Consider the following 21,936-nt stretch of genomic DNA (forward strand, 5'->3'; position numbering starts at 1 on the left):
TGTGCTAAGCCCTTTCCTGTATTAACTCATTTAATCCTTCCATCAACCTTGTGCAAAAGATACTGTCACTACCCCAAACAGAGGGGCCTGTGCCTGAGAGGACCCCTGGGGGTGAGGATTCTTCAGGGCCAGAGAGAAGTGCCCCCCTAGAGCCCAGACTGCCTGGTTGCCGGTCTCTTCCCCTATCCACCCACCTGAAGGTGGAAAGGTCCACTGGTGTGCCCCCAGGGCCCCAGATAAACAAGGCTGTTTGAGGGCTTGCACGGTGTGGCTGAGCTGGAATGTGAGGCCCAGTTGTCTTGTCATATGTGCATGTGTGCAAAGCTGCTCAAAGGCGAGGTCAGAGCCAGGGATGGCAGGAGAGGAGTGAGGGGCAGGGCACTAGCCAGGGCCACAGAGGAAGGGATGGCTCTCCCTGCCGCACCCCACCCCACTTGCAGTATCAAACTCCAAGAAGACGGAGAATTTGTCACTCAAAACTGGCCTCCAGCTCACCATGAAAATATACCTGCCAGGATGGAAAGGCAGGCTAGGTTTTATTTAGTATAACTTTCCACTAATGAGACAGATGCGTGTGGCCCTCCGTTTGTTGTCTTGGGGCGGGCCCTGCCAGTGCAAGGAATGGCTTGGTGTCATCCCTGCTCTCTCAAACACTGATCCACAGAGGACAATGCACTCATCAAATAAAAGAATGTGCTGGACTCAAGCCTTTTAATACACAAGTGGAGAAGATCAGGCTTAAGACCTGCAAATAGCGTCCAGGCACACAGTACAGATAATGGCCCCGGAGATCAGCTTCAGGTTCCACGTGGCAAGCCACCTCCACCCTCGGCGCCCCTATTTTCCCACTTGCACAGAGAAAGCATTGGCTGCTTCCCTCCCCCAGTGCCTGTCTAAGATGGCCCTTGGCCTTGTCTCTTTCCTTCCCATCCTCCAAAATGAGCCCCTTACCTCAGGTCAGGCATTTGAGACCTGGATGGATAACCCCCTATGTCCCTCTTTCCCACTGTCCCCCAACATACTTCTCACTTGCTCATTTCATTTTTCCAAGATGGCAAAAATAACCAGAATGACAGCAATAATTATGAGCACTCACCTTGTGTAGTCCCTAAACTTCACAGTGACCTTAGAAGGGGCTTGAGTGCCATCTTCATTTTATAGATGGACAAACTGAGGCTCAGTTTGGGACTGGTCCCTATCTAAGGTCCAGCTGGTAAGGGTCAGAACCTGGAACTGAATGCACGTCTCTCTGACCTCCAGAGCCCACACACCTATCCTACAGCTGGACACCACAGATGAGAGTGACCTTCTGAGCACTGCTGTGTGACCTGGGACAAATCACTCGCCCATTCTGAGCCTCTGTTTCCCTGGGGAAGTGGCCTTGGAGGGCACCTGGGGTTACCAGGAGCTGAGGGATTCTGGGATTCCGGGAGTGGAGCTGGGGTTGTCTGTGTGCAAGCCAGGTCCCACCCCGCCTGGCTCAGATGACCAGTCCCAAGGGCCCAATCAGGCCAGCCTTGGATCAGGCCATAAGTGGGAACAAAACAGTCAGGGAGCTTGCCTCCCTGGCTTTGTTTATTGTCTGGGAGCTGGGAATATTTTGAATTGTTGTGTTTGGGGAGGGAGGGGAAAAATAACCAAATATAAGAAGGCAGCCAGTGAGAGGTCTGGACAGGAATGCAGAGGAATTAGGCCTGCCTGGGTATGTCTGGGAGCTGGTGATGCTCCCAGAGGCCCAGCACCCTCTAGTTCAAGGATGCTCGGTTCTGATGAGACATTCAATTTGCCTGAAGAACTTGCTTTTTTAAAAAGCCTCATGCCCAATTAAATTAGGATTTCTGAGGGTGGGACCTAGACAGACAGACGTTTTTAAGCTTCCTGGGTGATTGCAATGGGCAGCCCAGGTTGAGAACGAGTGCCGCCTTACAGCAGCCTATCAGAGGGCTTGTAAAACAGGATCCCTGGGTCCCAGCCCAGAATTACCAATTCAGGACATCTGGGTGGGATCTGGGACTTCGAATTTCTCACAAGTTCCCAAGCACTGCTGCTGCTGGCCTAGAGGGCCACACTTTGAGAGCCTACTCAGGGTTACAGAGCCTTTAAGGATCCCTCAGGGCTTTGATCTGATCTCTCTAGGGCAGAGGAGGAGGGGAGGTGACTCCGTGGTTGAATGCACATTCCTCAAGGCTAGTCCCCTTTCCCCCCAGCTACATGAATAGTTAGTTTTGCAATGTGTGTGTGTGTGTGTGTGTGTGTAGAAGGGTGCTCCCAAGTGTGGGGGTGTATGGCAACTGTAGACAGCTACAGAGCCATTCATTCATTCTTTCAGCAGACATTTGTTGGGCACCTACCATGGGCCTGGCACTTCTCTAGGCCCTGGGGATATGGTGCTAGACCCTGCTGACTCAGCCCTGCCCGTGTGAAGCAGGCAGCCTAGATGTGGAAACAGATACATAAAAATGATCACGGTACATTCACAAGGTTATCCAAGTTAGGATGAAAATAATACCAAGCTGAGGCACAGTACTGGGGGAGGGGCAGGTGGCTATCTGAGCGAAGTAGTCCGGGAAGTCTTTGGGGAGGAGGCATTGGCTGAGGTCTAAAGGGTGGGGGGAGCCAGCCCAGGGAAGGGCTGCGGAGAAAGTGTTCTGGGCAGAGGAACAGCCAGAGCAAAGGCCTCGTAGCAGAAGGATTTTGGGGGTGAGGAAAGCCAGGAGAGAAACGTGGCTGGAGGGGGCGGGGGGTGAGTGACAGAGATGGGGGCGCATGTTGCAGAGGCTGTGAAGAGTGTGGGCTTAGTGTCAGCATGGTGGGAGCTGTCCCTGGGGTTCAAAGCAGAAAGGAGAACTGAGTGGGTCTGAAGGTCTTTCTTTTGATTTTTGCTGGGGTGTTCATGGCATGCCTATTGTGATAGGCAACAAATCCAAGTATACAGCTCCTTGGGTGTTTGTATCTGTATGTACCTGTGTGGCCTTCGCCTAAATCAGCTTATAGCACCTTTCTAACCCTCAGAAGGGTCTCTTAGGGTCCTTTGGGCCAACTGCCCCCTCCACCCCAATCACTGCTCAGATTTCCAGGATCGCAGATTCACTTCCCCTGATTGAAAAGTCCCTGTCAATGGGACAAACAGCACAGCGTGTGGTCTTCTCTCACCTGGCAGGTGCTTTAGAGACCCCCCAGGGTTTTGTGCCTCTCAGGAGTCCTTCATCTGCTTGTTTTTCCTTTCTCCTGTGGATGTGCACAACCAGGACTGTCCCCACCCCCTCCCTTTTTTTGCTATTATGAATAGTGCTGCTATTTACAGTCTTGTGTAAGTCTTATACAAAAAACAAAATCCAACCCAGTAAATTTGAAGTTCTAATTGGCTTTATTAAGCAATTCATGAATTGGGCAGAATCCAATTTAGTAAGTAGAAGGGCCTCTGAGGGGTTGTACAGAATGGAAGGTTTTATAGAAAAGAAGGGTGGGGCCAGGCCAGTGTGGCTCAGTGGATTATATGTCGTCCCGTGCATCAAGAGGTCACCAGTTTGATTCCCTGGCCTGGTTTGGGGGTTTGCAGGAGACAGCAAATTGATGATGTTTCTCTCTCACCTCAAGTTTCTCTTTCTCTCTCTTTCTTCCTCTCTATCTGAAAATCAATAAAAACTGGAAAAAGGAAAGGAAAGGAAAGGAAAGGAAAGGAAAGGAAAGGAAAGGAAAGGAAAGGAAAGGAAAGGAAAGGAAAGGAAAGGAAAGGAAAGGAAAGGAAAGGAAAGGAAAGGAAAGGAAAGGAAAGGAAAAGTAGGATGGGGGCAAAGAAGCTATTAGCAAGAGAAAAGAAAGGATTGTTTGGGCTGGGACTTCTTCCTTTTGAGAGAAGAGAGCAAGAAGGGTTTTGTTATGCAGATTGCCTCTTCTTTTGGGAAATGTAGGAGGGCCCATGTGACAGGTTACCTCATTGCTGTTGACTAGAAACTTCCAGACCCGTTGATTACATTTCTGGGAAAGTCAAAAGTCAAAACTACAATTGGTTTAGGTATTAAATCTAGGTTTAGGATCGTGGGCTTTTAGCATTTGGGGCCTGTGGCTTTTCTTTTTAACATTAGGCATAGAATTATGGATGAAAAAGGGGTCCTATGAAAAGTGACCTCAGAGGTTGAGCTGATCATAAATTCCTAACTGGGTAGGTCATGGTGGGTAGTCACACCCCAGGCCTATCATTTCATTGTAAAAGGCTTATCTTTGCCTTAAGCAAGCCCTGTCCATAGTTTCTGTGCATTTAGGTTAACACACCTTTGTTAACCTTTTTTCAAGGCCCTCCTTCTAAATTGTGACCACACTTTCAAACTCCTCCTTGTATTTTTTTTTTTTTTTTAACTCTCACCTGGGGATAGAGGATATTTTTTCCATTGCTTTTCAGAGAAAGTGGAAGGGAGAAACATCTATGTGAGAGAAACACATCGATTGGTTGCCACCCACACGAGGTGGGGTGGGGAGCGAGCCTGCAACTGAGGTACGTGCCCTTGGCAGGAATTGAACCTGGGACCCTACAGTCTGAGGGCCGATGCTCTAACCACTGAGTAAACTGGCTAGGGCAAACCTCTCCTTCTAAAATGTAACCACCCGCCAGATAACAATCCTGTAATCTGTTCCCGCCTTGCTTTCATAGAATTTTCCTTATGTTCCCTTCTTAAATCCAAATGCATAAAAGCTGCAAACTGTCATTTCTTGGAATTGTTTTCTCAGTTTGTTGAGATCTTGCTGCCAGACGTATCCTCTGTTTGGCTCAAATGAATTATAAAACTTCTCACCCTGGCCAGTGTGGCTCAGTTGGTTGGGCGTTGTCCCGTGCACCAAGGTTGCTGTTTCAGTTCCAGGTCAGGGTGCTTGCCGGGGTTGCAGGCTGGATTCCCGGTAGGTCAATGTTCCACTCTCACATCTAAGTTTCTCTTTCTCCACCCTCTCCCTTCCCCTCTCTCTAAGTAGGGAGAGATTAACCAAAGAACTTATATGCATATATGCATTACCCATGGACGCAGACAATAGTGTAGTGGAGGCCTGGGGGGGGGGGGGGGTCAATAGGGAAAAATGGCAAACATCTGTAATACTTTCAACAGTAAAGATAAATTTTAAAAATATTTAAAAAAAAAATTCTCTACAGGTTTGGACATTCTTACTTCAATGGAATTGCTAGCTGATAGGTTAAGTGGATGTTTAAACCTTTAAGAAATTGCTAAACTGTTTCTGCAGTGGCTGTGCCATCCCATGCCGCCACCAGCCATAGAGAAGAGTTCCAGGATCCCTCTGGCTGCTGCTGAGTGGAGATGGACTGGGGGGTGGGAGAGGAGTCCAGGGAGGAGCCCCACCGCACCCTCCCCCGAAGGCACCAGAAGGGAGACAATGGCCTTACCGGGGAGCTAGAGAGTGGCTACAGCTTTAGTGAATGTATAAATGTGCACATGTATGCCCCCCCCCCCCGCAAGTCTGTCTCCTGCGTTGTTACCTTCCCCTTCCTTGGGGTAGATTTGCTGTACCCAGCAAGGGAGAGGAGAAAGTGAGTTCTGGAGGTTTGCCACCCACAGATCACATCCAGCAAGGTTTCCTGGGATCCTCTGCACTGCTGGGCACTGCTAGGGATCCCTGCCTTCTGGGTGCTCCCACTCTGGGGCTCCAAGTGTGCCTGAGATCCAGGCTGCAGGAGGGAAATGGGCTAAATACTTTGGGGGAGGGAACAGCATGGGGGAAGTCGAGGAGGAGGAAAAGCCCAGGGCACACATGCAGGAGGGTCATCAAGTGTCCTGCCAGGCTCCAGACTCAGTGCTTTTTGTGAATCAACTCCTCTTAATCCCTACAACAACCTGGGGTCAGGATTAGTCTAGCTTTACAAATTAGGAAACTGAGTCACAGAGAGGTCACGTGACTCACTGTAAGCTAAGAGATGAAGCTGGGATTTGCAAGCAGGCAAGAGGAGGGTGAGAGGCAAGAAGTAGATTCCTAAAGGCTCAGATTTCTGACAAAGCCTAGGTGGTACAGCTGTGGTAGGCTGTACCACCTAGTTAGACAGACGGACTTGAGCAGAGCAAGGATGATGGGCCAGGTACAGAAGTTCACCAGGGTGGAAAGCCCTGGGAACCTAGGAAAGGACAATTGTAGGGTGGGAACTCGCCCCCAGGGTGACCTTTCCTCCCCTAGCATATCCTGGTTATGCAGTTTGGACCCCCTGACCTTTCCTCCCAGAGATAATATCTAGTCCTCAGTTGTATTTCAGCTCCAGGCCCAGAAAAGCAGCAAAACCAGACAAGTGACCCCACAGCTGACCTCAGGACCAGCTGCATTGAATAATGACCCCCTGCCCTGGCACTGACCAATCAATCAGTGGAGACCCCAACCCTGAAAGGACACACCTGGAAAACTGCTGAATATTCTATTGAGATCTTCCCCTGGGATCTCCCCTAAAATCTCCACCCTTAAAACCCCTAGTATGAGGACCCAGTGCACTCTCCCTCTTGGGAGCACACCTGCCCCTTTCCCTCTTCTCTTCCCCTCCCCCAGGCAAGTTATCATTAGCTTCCTCACTCCCAAGCTCCAAGGGCCCTTCCTTTACCTCTATAACTTGTTTCCTAAGCCCATCTCTTCTATGAATTACAGCGGTAACTTGGTTTTCTAATGTAGTCCGTTCCGAAAGACTGTTCGAGTTCTGAAATGTTCGAAAATCGAAACTCTAGGGATCAACAGCCGACAGCTGGGCCTCAGGATCTCGCCCTCAGCGGAAGCCACGTGGCATGTTCGACTTCCGAGGTGTGTTCGAAAACCGAAGCATTTACTTCCAGGTTTATGGTGTTCGTAAACCGAAATGTTCGTCAACGGAGATGTTCAAAAACCGAGGCACCACTGTACTTCTTCCACCTCTGTGATTTTATAAGTAAATGTTCTCTTATAGCTGGAGTCTTGGCTCTGAATTCTTTCCTAGCCAGAACTCGAGTACCAAGGTTGCTGAACCCAGGTCCGGTCTGACCCCACCAGTCTGACACCCAGTGTCGTTCTGCCACCTACAACACAGCCATCTGTCTGTATACCTTCAGACATGAGGACATATGGGGTGGGGTGTGCCCACGAGAAAGCAACCAAGTCAGGGACCTCTCAGCAGCTTTGTCACTTTGTCCCTTTAGGGAATGACATTCTGAGAGGTATAGGAGGCTGGCCAGATGGACCTCCAGCTAGCATTTTAACAACCTTTGTTGGTCACCTGAAAGATGAAACAAACTATTCTGTGGCAAGGGACAAAGGGTTTTGCTTAAAATTCTGGATCAATTTTATTTTATTATTGCCAGCAGCTTAAAAAAAAATCAAGTCGCCTTTTCACAATCTCATTCACTGTCTTTAAGTTCAAGGCTACAGACTGAATGAAGCCTGACACTTGGCCATCTCTCCTCACGTGTCCTCCGTGAGCTCTCCCAGCTATTGATTTTCCTTTTTGCAATGGGAAGAGGTAGTCCCAACGGAATTTCAGGCTGGCATGTGGTTTCTGAAGGAAGCCGCTGCCTGGGTTTCCTTGAAGTTCCTTCGTCGTTGCCAATGGTTTTGGCTCCTTGGTGTTCACAGTCTCTTCCTAGAACTGCCAGCTGCCATGCCCTGGCAAGGGTACAGGGACGGTGCACAAAGTACACCATAGGTGGTCTCAAACTCAGCCCCTTGCAGGGGACAGGTAGGCGGCATAAATGAAGGAACTAGCCATGTGAGGGTGTGGCTGAGATAACTCAGCTCCAAGTGATGGTAGACAGATTTTTTCCAGGGAAAGCAGACATTCAAGTTTCTAAAATGTGAACTCTCCCAAGCTTTTATTCATGGCAATTAACTCAAATATTTTAAAGGCCAGTGGAAGCCACAGAAGTATATCCTGGAGCTGGATTCAGTGCACTCCCCCCCCCCCCCCCCCCCCCCCCAGTTTGAGACCTCTCAGCTCAATGAGACAGGATTTACTGTCCCATGTTATGGATGAGGAAACTGAGGCACAGAGAGTGGGCAGGCAGGCCCAAGTCACACAGCTGGGAAGCAGCAGAAAGGGGGATAGAAACTGGGGTCTCTGGCTCCATGCCAAGCTCTCCCCACTCCACCCCCGCTTTCCCCATTGTTTCCCTCACTACCTTTGCCCTTCTCTACCTCTTATTCACCCACCAGTCCTTGGGTTGAGGTTGTAGCCCTTCCTGGCTCCTCTCCCAATCTCTCTCCTGTCCCCTGGGGCTCGGTTTTTGTTGGACAATCACTAAGAGCCCAGGAATTCCCTCATTTAAAAGTGTGTCCCCCGGCCTAGCTGGTGTGGCCTAGTTGGTTGAGTGTCGTCCCATGCACCAAGAGGTCACCGGCTCGATTACTGGTCAGGACACATGCACGGGTTGTGGGCTCAGCCCCTAGTAAGGGGTATGTAGGAGGCGTGCAGGAAGGCAGCTGATCAATGTTTCTCTCTCTCTTTCCCTCTCCCTTCCTCTCTAAAATCAATAAAAACATTTTTTTTAAAAAAGTGTATTCTCTGATCCAGATGGCCTAGGCTTGAATTCCAGCTCTACTATGTGACCACTGAGTGACCTTGGGCAAGTTACTGAATTTCTCTGTGGTTCAGTTTTCCTTTCTGTAAAATGAGAAGATTAATAGTACCAATCCCATAGAGTTATTGTGAGTTTTGAACAAGTTAAGATATTTAAGTGCATTGAACTGTCCCCAACATGTAGCTAAGTACCATCTATATAAGGGTTTGTTAAATTTAAAAAATGCAACAAACATTGAGTACCTAGTGTGTGCCAGGCCCAGGACTCAACAGGGGCACAAAGGACAAGGTTCCATTCCTCGTGGAGTTAATGGTCTAGCGGAGGAAGATAGAGGGTTGGACAAGACTTGTCCATGTGTTCTGTGCTGACACTATTTGCACTACACTGGCCTGCTTGAGGTTCAGACAATCCAATGGACCTTTTCAAATTGTAGCCCTGGACACGTCTCTCCCTTCATACCTCCCGTGGCCTCACGCCCTCACTCACTCTCTGCCACCCTCAGCTGGGCCCACATCACCTTTGCTTAGAGCCACCACCACTCTTGCCAGTGAGCCTTTGCATAGCAACTTCCTCTGCCTAGAACACACTTCCCTCTCTGTTCTCCTCAACCCTTTGGCTTAGTCAAAACCTCCTGGTTCCAACCTCAACTCCAGAATCAACTCCACACTACGACCTGCCACTCTGCACCGTGAGCAGTGTCGCACGCATGAAGAGTCTGGGGGGTTTCTGTTTGCGTCTGCTCCTTCAATTCATGGAGAAACCTCACTTCCATTAGACGGGGACTCGGCTACTTCTCCTCTCCAGCTCTGGTTTCCTTACCGATAAAAAAAGGGGTGCAGGTACCCTGAACTCAAAGGAAAGAGATGAGGTGACTGGAAGCAGAGGGCTGCTGGGGTGCTGGAGACACTGCTGGTCCCTGGGTGCTTCATAGAGAAAGGAGCACCTGGGGCCAGTAGAAAAGGGCAGAGAGAGGAAGGCAAGGGAGGGTATGTGCCAGGAGTGGCCAGTGTCTGGGTTGACTGCAGCTGGGTGGGGGTAGCCTGCCAGGAGGAAAAGATGGAGCCAGACAGCAGGGGGCCCCAGTGAGGAAGCCCGGGAGAGGCAGTGTCATCTCTGGAGTTCTGGAATTCAGCATCCTTGGTTGATCCCTGAAACTGCTCAGGAATAGGGTGTTATGGAGCTCCTCCAGGCAGTGGGTCCCAGCTGGGCCAGGTCTGATGTGGGGGGTGGTTGTCTGCCGGGCCTGTTTGATATTTCTTCCTTTATTCTCAGTCTAAAAGGTGGAAGGATCCAGGAGCTCGCCACAGAGCCTTCCAGGTGCAGAGAGGGAATGAGAGAAAGAGAGAGGAAAAAAACTGGGGCTCGGAGAGGGAACAGCCCTTGCTGGAAGTCACAGAGCACTTCCCCCTCATGCTCAGGCAGGGTCTGGTTTTGGAAAATGGTCTCTGAGGACCCGCTCATGCAAATAAGGACAAGAATAATGGCACATTCCCCATTTTCATTTAAAAATAGTCGCAGTAGCTGACACTCGCTTGGCACTTAAGTGCCTGGTGCTGTTCTGATTGCTTTACACTGTTAACCTGGGATCTTCATAGCAGCCAGAGGAGATAAGTTCTCCTATTTTTATTTCCATTTTACAGATCAGGAAGCCAAGGCACAAAGAGCCCAAGTAACACTACCCCAAGGTCACTCAGCTGGGGCAAAGCCAAGAATCCGCCAGCTCTTTGCCGGCTTCACATCAATCTCAGGTTGCCCTCATGCCTGGGGGAGGCAGCAAGGGAGGGCTGCTGTGCCCATTTCTTGAAGGAGTATATCAAGGCTGAGAACCTGGATGATCGTGCAGGAGGACGCTGTGGAGTGGTTCGGAGCTCGCTGCTCAAGGCGCCACAGGCCCCTCCCAAGAGCCAGGTGGATGAGCCAGCGGTGGGGTTCGGGGGAGGCTGGTGTTAGGAGCCGCAGCGAGTCGAGGTTGGGGCGTCTCCTAGCAGGAGGGGCTGAGGACCGGCTGTACCACTTGGCACCAGCGGTTGCAGAGCAAGGGCTTCCAGAAGAACGCTCTGTAACGCGAGCAGCGGCCGGCCGAGCGCTCGACCACCGCCTGAGGTGTGCGCGCGCGCTCGGCGAGCCCGGGCTCTTTGTGTGTCCGAGCCCGTGCGCGCGCGCGCGTGTGGAGTGTGCGTGTATGTGCGCGCGCGCATGTACATATGTGTGTGTCCGCGTGTGGGGAGGGGCAGGAGGCCGCGGCCCCGCCCAGGCCCCGCCCCGGCCCCGCCCCCGGCCCGGCGAAGCTGGTATTTTTCCACCCAGCAGGATGGGTGATGCTGAGAGCTGCCTGCTCAGACAACAGACACGCGAGGTCAGGAAGAAGCCGCTTATAAATTACTGCTTCCTTCGCGCCGCCGCCAGCGCCGAGCTCCGGGCCCTAGCTGCAACCCGGCTCGCTTGCAGGCGCCGAGCCCCGAGGACTGCGAGCTCGGAGACCCAGCCACGCCGAGGAGCGCGGAGCGCGGACCCCGCGGGCCAGAGATCCGGCGGGCGGGCAGCCCCTGGCGAGTGGAAGGGAGCGCAGCGCCGCGGCCGCCCCAGGTACCCGAGGAAGAGGGAGCCGGTGGCGCAGAGCCCCCGCCCGGTCCCCGGGCTCCATCTAGTCCCGACCCCCTCCCCGCCCAGTGCGCCCCATTCTCGCGCCCCTTTCACCACCGAGGGAGGGACGCAGGGTCGCCTGCGCAGACCTGCTGGCGGGGCTGTTATTGTTTCCCTGGCGAAAGGGCTTGGGCTCCTGGTGCAGGCGGCAGGTGTGTGTGTCGGTGTCTCAGTCTCCCTGGGCGCCTGTATGTATCTCGCCGTCCCTGAGTGTGTGTTTCTGAGGGTGACTGTTTCTCCATGTCCCCAGCAGCATGCACTGTGTGACCTAATGTGTGCCTGCTTTTCTCTGTGTCCAGGGCTGTGTGCGTGCGTGTGTGTGTGCGCGCGCGCGCGTATTCTGGTGTGTCTGTGATACCTGAGTGTGGTTGTGTCTTCAAACGGTTGCATTTGTGTGCCCCGGTGTGTCTCTGTGTGAACTTGTGTGTGTGTGCCTGCGAGTGCGTGAGAGCCTGTGGGTGTGTGACTGTGTCAAGTACCTGGCTGTGCACGTGTGTGTGTCCCCAAGTGTGGCTGCTCTGGGTCTCTGGTTGCGGGCAGTTGTGTGTCCTCAGCTGTACCTGAGGGAGTGTCTCTGGTGTCTGGAGGGCTGAACAGAGGAGCTGGTTCTTCAGGGCAGGCACTGAGTTGGGAGAGGTGATAGGGCGGCATGGCTCCAAGGGTACTGCCCGTGTGCGGCGTGCAGGTGGCAGTGCCAACGTCCAGCCGTCTTGAGGGACAGCTGGAGGCCAAGTGGGCCGTGGGCAGGGACAGCAAGACACTCCTCTTGACTTTTTCCCTTCCTTCTGGGGGTTCCTCTTTGGGGCAGGAGATTCTACTGCTCCCACCAGGGAAGCCAAAGAGAATCTCAGAATCCACAGCCCCAAAGCTTCAGCCTGGACTGGAGAGAGGACCTGTGGGCCGCCTTCCTGGGCACTCAGAGGGAGGTGTGTGCTGGGCAGGGCCACCAGCCTGGCTATTTTGGTCACTGCCAGGCCTCTGCCAGATCCTGGCCTTCCCCAGGACCAGCCCCAAAGGCTTGGGAGGTGGCCCGGGCCCCCATTTCCTGCCTGGTGAGATAAATCAGCTCAGTAACCACCCAGAAGCTTGAACGGAGGGTCTTCAGGCTGAGGTTCTGAGGTTTAGCGGTGCGTGGCTCCATTTGGACTTCGGTAAATTGGCCCATGCTTCGGCACTGCTGACGTTCAAATAAATGTCATGGAGGAGATCTTTTAAAATTTCTTTTAAATTTTTTCTTGGCTGGAAGGGAGGGGATCTCATCCAGAGTCTCCTAGCCAGAAGGAGTTTATTTTTATGAGACAGAGAGAGAGCGCGAGAGCGCGGGTGAGCACTTAGCAACCGCCTGCCTCCCTCTCAACCAGGGAGTCATCCAGGGAGTGTGGGGTGGGCATGAGGTGTGGGGGTGGAGTGGGGAAGGATGAATTTCATCAGGATGGTGTTGGGAGGGGGGATTAGAGGGAGTCTGAGGGCACTGGCTGATGAGTACCCATCATAGGGTGGGATTGGTAAAATGCCTAGAGGTCCTAGGTCTGGCTTAGCCCCACTGACCTTGGACAACCTTGTTTTGGGCCTCAGTTAACTCATCTGTAAAACGGATGGAGTAGACTGATTATGGAGTAAGCAGAATCTGAGAGGAGGAGCTTGTCCCCAGGGAGCGGAGTTCAAGTACTGTGCCTCTGTCTTGGTTGGCCTGTGACCTTGGGTGAGTCCCTGGGCCTCAGGCAGCAAGGACATGAATGCTAGCCTTACTGTGTCCTTGAGGGGATTGAGGGAGATGAGGCTGAATAAGCCTGTGGTAAGCTGTAAAGCTGAGCTAGGCTTCAGCGCTGCTGATTAGAGGGTGTCATGAGGTCCCAGGTCACTGTGGTATGTGGTGAGGGCTAAGGCATACCCTCAAGCTTTTGACCTTCAGGGATACCCTTGTACTGACCTGTGACACAGTTTCAGTCGACCTCCCCTGACCTTTCTCTTTCAGCTCATCTTGTTGTGATTGAATCACATCTGCTTTGCAGAGTTGAGAGGCCCTAGTGGGTAGTGCCCATTTTACAGATGAGCAAACTGAGGGCCACCCAGAGGACAGCAGGTTGACTGGACAGTGGTAGGATTAGGCTTCAGAGGCCTTCCCTTGGCCAGTTTTGAGTTTTGGCTCTGTGGAGTTTTAGTAACTAATGCCTTGGGGAGTTGAAATTGGACAAGGACTGGGAAAAACAGGGGTCAAAGGTGCCCCAGCCCTAACGGTTGGAGGGTGAGTGTGTGGGACTCATTGGCACCTTGATTCTGTCCCTAGTTACCCATTTTCCCTTCTCTGTACCTTTAGTGGGAGCCCTGCCACTTTTCCAATGCAATTTGGGCCCCACGGTTGGCATTGTCTAACTCCAATTTGTCCACCTTTCAACCTGTCAAAGGACTTGGGAACTGTACTTACCTGAAAGTCTTTCCAAAGGTCCTGAAATTATGACACTTGAGCCATTGGACATATTCCTGTATGTAGGAAAGGGCTGAAAAATAAATTACAGGGAACACCTGGAATGCAGCTTGGCTGCAGCTGGAGGGGGTCTGGGTGAGAATTAGAGCTGGTAATGGAGCCCTAGGGTCACCTCGGTTGATGTGGGCTGATCCCCAATTTCTGCAAAAGGTCATAAGCAGGAGTCAGATTCTTTGGAGCTGCGGCTCACTCTTCCGCCTTGGCCAGCTTACCTTGACCAAAGTGATTGTGTGAATTAATAGGATCTGGGGAGGAGCCGTGGATGTGGAAATGCTCAGTAGCCTTCAAATGTGAATGAGAGCTCTTTTTAAATGTGTCTCATTTAGTTGGTTAATAAACCTTGCTAAGGTTAGTTCTGGTCAGGCACTGAATTTAGAGTAGAACATTGGCTTTTGAGGAGCTCATAGCCCAGAGGAGAAAGGACAGTGTGGCTGCTATGATCATTTTGCCCATGGGGTGCTGTGAAGACTCAGTGTGCATTGATGGCAGGGTTGTAGGCAGAAGGAACTTCAGCTTCTTAGAAGAGGTGATTTTGGAGTTGGCATCTGAATGGAGGAACAGGATGGGCTAGTGTTACCGGCAGAGGGCACAGCAGGTGCAAAGGCACAAACACCCTCCCCAGGGACCGGGCTGGAGAGAAGAACTGGTGGAGGGCCTTGAGTGCTAGGTAAAACGGGCTTGGCCTTTATTCTGAGGGCAGCTGAGATAGAAATAGCATCAGATTGGGTTTAGAGACAGTGGTGGAGAAGCCAGTTAAACCCCCAAGCCTGGGAGACCCGTGATGGTGAGTGAAGAACTACGCTGGAGTGTAGAAAACCAAGGGTGGCCCAGTCACTGTTGGTCAGGGCACAAAGCATTTTCTGTGCCAATGAATTTTGCCCTGAGCTTTTTTTGTAAACACAGGGTGAAGGCCTGGACATGCTGTTTAGCAGGTACACAGGCCATTAACTTACTGGCTTAGACCTCCCTGGGAGCATGTAGCCCTGGCCTCTTTAGGGTGAAGTATGTCTATCTTAAACAAGGCTTCAGGGTTTCCCTTTTCACCTCACCTGGTCAGAGGCTTCATTTGGAAACTTAAGCTAAGGGACAGGGGTTAGGGTTGGCAGGGAGAGGGCAGAGAGAATGAAAATTATGTTTCTAACGCTTGGTGATCAACCAGCTTTCTCTTAAAAACAACAACATACAAATCACTCAAAACAGTTAAAGGAGGGGAGAGGTATAGGGGTCGGGGGGCAGCAGCAGTAATTCTAGTCAGGTATCAAAATTACCTGAATTACTTTTTACAAATCCAGATTTCCAGGCCCAGCCTGGATACTGAATCAGAATTCCCGGGGGTAGAGCCTGGGAATCTATATTTGAAATTTTTTTCTCATGATTTAAAAAAAAAAAATTTAAGTCAGGATATAATTTACATGTAGTAAAATGCAAAGATTCTGTTACAGTTTGATGAGTTTTGGCGAATTACACAGGTGGTTACACCTGTGTAACCACCACCTGGCTCAAGATACAGAGCATTTCCAGTTCCCCCAGAAAGTTGTCTTGTGCCCTTTTCCTCCCAAAAGAAACCAATTTCTGATTTCTATCACCATAAATGAGTTTGGCCAAGCCTAGAATGAACTTGAATGGCATATACTCTTTTGTGTCTGGCTTCTTTCTGCCTGATGTTTTTGAGATCCGTCCATGCTATTCAGTGTGTATCGATAGCTCATTCCCTTTATTGCTGAGTAGTATTTCTTTGTATGGATGCACCAGTTTGTCTGTCCATTCTCCTGTTGATGGACATTTGGGTTGTTTCCAGTTTGGGGTGATTTGGAATAAAGCTTATATGAACTCTAGTGTACAAGTTTTTTGGTGGGTATAGATTTTCATTTTTCTAGGAGTGACAACTGTCAAAGGAATCTCTTTTAATTATAAAAAATAATACACTTCAAGCAATACAAAATTGGATAAGCTAAAAGTGATCCTTAAAGATCATTAATCCATCTGACTGACAACCTGTCATCTATCTCTCTTTTTGTAACAATTAAGGCCTTTAAGATTATGCATTTTTCTCTGCCTGCAGTTTTAACTGTATCCCTCAGATGTCTACATGGACATATGCTCCTTTTTATTACTTTCTACGTCAGCTTTCATTTCCTCTTCCATCTAAGTGTTATTTAAGCTAGATGTGATTTTGTTAATGAAAGTGGCATCGCACTGTTCTTGGTTCTGCCACATACTCTATTCAAATGACAAACCATTGTAGTAACGCTGCTTTTCAGAACATACAGATCTGCCAGGCCATTCTGCACAGCAAGTGTGCATTTGGGAATCATTGCCCTAGGCTGGCCTGTCTTAATCACCCCAAGGGCTGCCAGCTCAGTGAATGAAATACTCCTACCAATGACTTTGAACTTGTCCTAACGGGTGGGCAGAGAAGCAACCTGAGGCCATTCAGCATTTTGAGATGGAAAGGAACCGAAACTTCCTGAGCTCCCGCTCTGCCTTATCACCCTGACTGCATTTTAAGCCCTGCACCTGACTTGGGGTTTTTACCCATCTTCTAGATGAGTTCTTCCAGTCTCAGAAAAATGACTTGCCCCCCCCCCCCACCTCACACAGTTGGGAAATGGGGGGAAGTGTTGGAACCAGAGCCCTTGGTGTTCTAATGTTTATTGAGCACCTACTGGGTGCCAGGCATAGTGCAGTGGCCTGGGGGACAGGATTAAATAAATCAAACAGTCTCTGTGCTCAAGGAGCTCTTAGCCTCATGGGAGGGGAGGAGATCTCTATCAGGAAGAGTTAATGAACAACCCCAGGCAGTTTATGTCAAGGAATACCTGGGAAGGCCTGAGGGAGAGTTGGCCATTGGCTGGGGAGTAGAGGGACTTTGGGATCACTGAGTTAACCCTTCCTGTCCACCCACTTTATGGATGAGTTGACTGAGGTTTGAGTGAGACAGATCAACTCGGGAAGGTAGGCCATCAAAAGGGCCATTTTTCACAAACCTGTGGTTCTTCCCCAGCCCCGCCAGCCTTTCAGTGATTATGTAAAACAGGTGAATTTAAGGGCTATTTTTACCTCTGTCTCAAACTTTCAGTCTCAAACTTTCAATGGCCATTGTCAAGACTCTCAGATCCTGATTTTATCACAGCGAAACGGGAAAGGGGGCGAGAGGGCAAAGCCAGTACTGATCTGAAAGATTCCTTAGGGCTTGGCTGCTCAGGAGACGCCTGCAGAATCTGGAATGGAGGTTCCTGGAAAGCAGGAACACCTGCATGGGGAGGAGCGTGGAGCCTGGCTCCTGGTGGGCAGCTCTGGCCACTGGAGTAGAACTGAGGCAGTTTTGAGAGGCTTAATAGGTGTATGAGCAGGCCTGGGTTCAAGGGCAGGAGAACTGAGTTTCAGTTCTGCCCACCTTGGTTCCCCTTGACCCCTCTGAGCTTCAGCCTCTCCATTAAGTGGAGGCTCAGACCACATCACCGCAAGGTCGATCCAACGAAGTTCTGAGAGTCCCACCTGTCCCCTGGCTTTTCTTTGCACAAAATAAAAGTGATAAGTGAATTACTGCCATCCTTCACCATCCCCTTTCCAGCAGAAAGTCCTTAACCCTGGGGGCCAGGTTGCCCACTGCCTGGTTGGGGATGGAGGGTGGATATCAGCAGAGTCATGCTTAGTGGGTGAAGGGCACTGGAAGGGGGCGGTTTGGAAGGCTCTGCTGTCTTGCGGCATAGCCAGTCCGCACCTAGAGATGATGGTGGCTCAGCCCTCATGGAGCACTCAGGCCATGATTTCAAGGACATTCATTCTATTACCAGATGGCATCTGGTATCTCATCTCTGGGTCGATGTAACCACAGCTCAAGACAATAGCCTCCTCACCAGCCTCCATGCCTCCTGGGCACGCCTCTATACTGTTACCTACTTCATGAAGCTTTCTTTGAACCCCTGAACCATGCCCAACACATAGTAAGCACTCAAAAAAGTTATGTGAGTCAGAGTAGATATAATCTCACCCTGCTCTGAGCCCCTGTGAGGTGGAGCTCAGGCCTCTGTGGTCTTGTCTTTAATCCATCCACCACCTGACTGGAGGAACACGGGGGCGGAGGATGCTCCAGCATAGGGCCTGGTGTGCCGCAGGTGCTCAGCACACACAAAAAATCCCTCTGACTCCCTGAACCCTATAGTTTAAACATCTGAGTTGGGTCCAGGCTTGGAAATTAAATTCACCCATCACCATCTACCAACCCAACAGATATTTATTTGTTCTAGGCCCTGGCGATGTGGCAGGTGACCAAGACAGAACACATCATGCCGTCATGAAGCTGAGCACAAAATAATTTAATGAACTATCACAGGGGCACCGGGATACTAGGCTTTGGGTGACCTTGGCTGCTGGCTTGCTGTATGATGTGTGCAAGCCCTTTCCCTTCTCTGGCCCTCAGTCCTAACTTGTAAGGAAACTTCATGTTTGGGGGAAAAATACCTGCTGAGTAAAAGGGGGAAACGTCCCTTTCTTTTCTCTGTTGGGGAGCCTGTGTCATCACTACGCAGAGTGCTGCTCTGATTGGCTCCCTTTAAGGATGCTATTGCCGCCTTATAGGTTTTCACGATGTCTTAGTCCTCTGAAAGGAGCCTCCCGATTTGGGGCCTGGAGGTTTTTTGTTTGTTTGTTTGTGTTTTTCCTAAAAACATATCTTTATTGATTTCAGAGAGAGGAAAGGAGGGGGAGAGAGAAAGATAGAAATATCAATGATGAGAGAGTCATTGATCGGCTGCCTAGCCCTCAGCCGGGCATGTGCCCTGACTGGGAATCGAACCCTGATCTCCTGGATCCTACGTCGATGCTCAACTGCCGAGCCATGCCCGGCTGGGCGGGGCCTGGAGTTTTGAGGTGCTCTGAACAGAGCTGTGGCAATGGGCTCTTAGTAAAAAACATTTCCTTGGGGAACAAGGTGGATTTGTCTTGTGCCATTGGTAGAAGAATATAGATTAGAGCAAACCTTAGAAAAAAGAAAAGACAGAAAATGAACCCCCTCTCTCCCCAAACCTGCTGGCCTCTCTCCACCAGTACTGAGCAGAATTCCTTTCTGTCTTCCACCTCTCACAGCCGAAGGTGTGGGTTGTTTTAAATGGATTGTGTGCCAGGCCTGAGAAAAATGGTACCAATCCTGGCAAAATGGTCTCTCAGGGGCAGCTCTGGGCCACAGGTGTGTTTTGTGTTGTCCACACAGAGTTTTATAAATTTGAGCCAGTATTTTTCAACCTGGGGTTTTCTGCTTCTGCATCTGGCCCTCTGGTTTCTCTGACGGCAGTGCTGTCCCCCCCAGCAGCGCCGGGCCCTGGAGGTATGGCAGGTGTGGCAGGTATGGCTGTGTGTTGCAGAGGGTCCCAGTGGCAGCGGAGGGGAGGGGATTCAGGAGCTTCATCTCTACTGCCTTTCCATTCATAGCCCTTGAGGTGGGGCCCTTAGCACTTTCCTAGGACAGTTCAAGGCTAGAGCTGGGGAAATATGCATGGGGCTCAAAGCCTTCCCTACCCTCTACCCCCAGGCTGCGGCACAAACCTTTCAGGGCAGCTTGCACTAGGCAGAGGGTAATTTAATTTGCCTTCCTGAATGCAAAAGGTTCAGCCTTTTGTGGAGAGGAACAGAGGCAGCCAGACTCTGCTGAAAGCCCCAAATCTGAGACCTGGAATGTTTTCAGTAGTTTTTGTTACCTTGGCTGAGTCCTGTGATCCATACCTACTCGCTACGTCTCATTGTAGGACACACCCTGCTTGCATCCCTTCTGCTCTCTGAGCCATTCAGGGGCTCAGGGGAGGCTGAGAGACTTCGGAGAATTTTCCTTTTTTTCTCCCTCTCAACATTCATTACCTCTGACCCCTGCCTGCTCTCCCCTATCCCCACCCCCGTCTTGGCTCTGTCTTGGGGTGCTGCAACCACAATAATAACATGCCTGCGCCCCTTAGACTTGGAAGCTGTAGACCTCACCTGGGATCTTGTTAAAATATCCCTTTCCATGCAGGAGGACTAAGGTACAGCCGGAGATTCTGCATTTTTAACCAGCTCCCAGGCGATGCTAGCGCTGCTGGTCTGGGACCACTCTAAGTAAAGGAAATATCCCAGCAGTGGGATCCCTGCTGCCTTTGTTGACCAGGCCTAGGGCCTTGTAAGCATCATTTCTCTAATCGTCACAAAAGGTATCATTCTTATTTTGCACATGAAAAGCTGAGGCCCCAGAGTGAGCAGGTAACTAGCCCAAGGTCACACAGCTGGGAGGCAGCTGAGCCAGGCCAGACCCTTTGGGCCAGTGCCACCTTGGAAAGGATGCTGGTGGGGAAGCCCTTTTCTACTGAACAGTGTCCCTAGTCCAAAAGCCACAGGAGGCTTTTGAAGGTGGCCAAGTCGGATGTAAATCAGGGAGAGCCCAGGGGCCGCCAGGCCGCCAGGCCGTGCTGACAGCAGGGCAGCCGAGGCAGTGTGTCAGGCCCAGGCCTGCAGCGGGATTTGTTGCTGGCGTGCTGCCTGGTGTCAAGAGCCACTGGGGGATGCTCACAGCTCCTGGAAGAGCCTGTTGGAGCCCAAGGAGGCTCCATGGCTCTTACAGCCTCCCTGATATTTAGATAAACCCCAGGATGGAGGGCTATCAGGAAGGGGGGGCAATGGAATAGGCGTAAGCTGGAACTTGGTGCTTTAGTTGTTTAAAGACTTGCTCCTCCTTGAACCACTTGGGCATTTTCCTTAATTGGGGGTTTGCTTTGAAGACCGAGAGTGGCCTTCATCTCCTGCCTGGCTGGGGCTTTATTTTGCACTGGCACCTGTCCCAAGCAACTAGGAAGAGTAGAACAGATTTAGAATCTAGGTCCTCAAAATGTGGCCACTGGACCAGCAGTTGGCATCACCTGGGAGCTTGCTAACTCAAGGTGGAGGGGTGCAATGGAGGAAAAAAAGCGGGGGGGGGGGGGGGCATCTGTAATACTTTCAACAATAAAGATAAATTAAAAAAAAAAAAAAGAATGCTAACTTAGACCCAGCTATCTATTTTAACAAGCCCTCTAGCCTTAACTTTGAGAAGGGCTGATTTCTCTGGCATGGAGAACGTACTGCAGTCCTAACCTTCGCAATAGGCTCCCTTAGTAGCTACAGCACCACTGCTGCAGGGGGACCTCAGATGTCATTTCTCTGTACCCCACTTTTCTGATGGCCTGAGTGTCAGAGAAGGGGGCATGCATAAAATTACACAGCACGTTCAAAGCAGGGCACAAGTGGCAAAAATCAGTTCAAACTAACTTAAACACACACACAAACATTTACTAACTCCTTTAATTGAAAAGCCCCAGGTCATGTTCAGGCATGGCTGGATCCAGGTGTTGGACCTGTCATTGGGACTCCTTTCTCTCCATTTCTGGGCTGCATGTCCCTCTTCTGTTGGATCCATTCTCCTTGGGGTGCCCCCAGATGCACAGGGTGTTCTTCCTCCCAGCATAGCCATCTCAGCTTAAAAAGAGCCTTCTTTCCCCCCAATATTTTTAGCATAACTCCTGTCATCACTCTTATTGTCCAGGCTTGGTCATGTGCCTGTCCTTGAGCCAATTGTGACAGCCCTTCTGATTGACTAGGCCTGGCTCACATGCCCACCCCTGAAAGTAGGAAATGGAGTCTGCCCACCCAGAACCCCAGAGACCGAGAGTGGGCATATGTGGGTTTCCTGGTGGAATTGATACAGGCTGTCCCTAGAAGAAGGGACCTGGGTTCCAGCCCGCTAGACCCACAGGGACTTAATGTCATTTTTATCGTCTCTGAGCTGAGCTGGCCTCATGCAACTGCTAAGGTCTCACTCCAGGTAGAATCATACTCTCCTTCCTCTAGTTCCTCAGTGTTGTGCTTGTGATTGTGCATTAAGCGCGCTGCCTTCATCTTTCACTTTGTCCCTCTTCCCTTGATATTGTCCAGGAGAGCAAAGTACACGTTGCCACTTCCACCACCCACACCAGTTGGAGACATTACTAATCCACTCCAGCCTTCACATGTGTCCACCAGAAAATAAAGGCTCCATGACATCTTTGTCACATGTTGGCCTTTACCATGGGGTTCCAGGCTCCATGAGATCAGGGACCTTGGCTGTCTTGTTCACTGCTGTGTTCTCAGTGCCTAAACCATGGGAGCCCTAACAGCAACGAGGTTGTCTAATTTGGGGGGACAGGGAGCTCTCTAGACTGCTGGGGCCTTTCTGAGTCTAAGGAAGAGGCTCTAAGGGCAGGGCTGCAGAACCAGTGAGGAATGGGAAGCACCCAGCCTGGAGGCCCC

At 50.9% G+C, this 21,936-nt stretch overlaps 1 protein-coding gene across 1 annotated transcript in view; it reads left to right on the forward strand.

Annotated features, from left to right (window-relative positions):
• Positions 1-11,053: 11,053 nt before the first annotated feature.
• Positions 11,054-21,936, forward strand: part of SLC6A6 (solute carrier family 6 member 6) — an 81,938-nt gene continuing 71,055 nt past the window's right edge. The window contains exon 1 of the mRNA XM_016209878.2: positions 11,054-11,108. The gene's annotated coding sequence lies outside the window, so the exon portion shown is untranslated. The remainder of the gene's footprint in view (positions 11,109-21,936) is intronic.

Source organism: Miniopterus natalensis, chromosome 15 (genome assembly GCF_054644295.1).
Source record: "Miniopterus natalensis isolate mMinNat1 chromosome 15, mMinNat1.hap1, whole genome shotgun sequence".
Taxonomy (NCBI): Eukaryota; Metazoa; Chordata; class Mammalia; order Chiroptera; family Miniopteridae; genus Miniopterus; species Miniopterus natalensis.